Here is a 982-nt window from a genome sequence, read left to right as displayed (position 1 = left end):
ACTTAAAGTATTGATGAGACTATAATTATGGGCTAGTTAATTTTTTCTCCCCTGCTGTGGACATTCATCTGCTCTTCTCCATTCACTTACAACAACAAGATCCTTAAGGGAGAGGTATCAAATGAATTACGAGGAGGTCCCCGGAGAAGGGATTGCCCCATTTTTTTTTGTCAGGTATGGGAGGGTTAAATAGGGTAAGTGTGAGAAATTAGTGCTGTTCTGATCTGGGTCTATTGGATGGACGGAAACTTTCCTGGGAATAGCTATGATGTAATTGAATAAGGTACTCACTGAAATCTGAATCCTCTTGTTTTCCCAGTGGGCTTGGGTCAGGGTACCTGTTCTGTTTCTTAAGTGGCTGCTTAATAATCCTGAGATATCAACAAAGACCATAACTAATATTTATAGAGTACCAACTACTTAGCTAAACACTTGACAGACATTCTTTCTTTCTAATCCTCCTCACAACACAATGAGGAAGGTACTAGCATTATTAGTCCCATTTTGCAGATGGGAAAGTGGAGGCTCAGAGAGGTGGAAAATATGCCCCAGGTACCCAACTATTGCATAGTGGGACTAGGGTTCAAACCCAGGTCTCTCTGGCCCCAAGTGTCAAACCACTCTGCTATATCTCTGACTTCAATTCAAGAACTCTGTTGTTCACCAAGCAGGCTCCTGGCATTGAGTCAGTCCCTGGCTTTAATACATGGCTTCAGGAAACACAGCTGTTTGGAGGAAGCAACAGCTGTTCATTCATTTACCACTCCACCAAGCCACACAAATTAAAACACCATAAGGTAAGGCTCACTCAGTCTCAAACACCAGGATAGGTAATTATTGTTTTAATTAAAGAAAGGAAATACACAACCCCTTCCCGTTCAATACACTTGAGTACTGATTTCTGTAGGAGTTAAGATAATAATTTGGGGAAAGAATCCACACACATGCACACACACGCGCGCACACACACACTTGATCATAA

This window comes from Colobus angolensis, unplaced genomic scaffold (genome assembly GCF_000951035.1).
Source record: "Colobus angolensis palliatus isolate OR3802 unplaced genomic scaffold, Cang.pa_1.0 Scaffold79, whole genome shotgun sequence".
In the NCBI taxonomy this organism is placed as follows: Eukaryota; Metazoa; Chordata; class Mammalia; order Primates; family Cercopithecidae; genus Colobus; species Colobus angolensis.
This window is presented reverse-complemented; position numbering follows the sequence as displayed.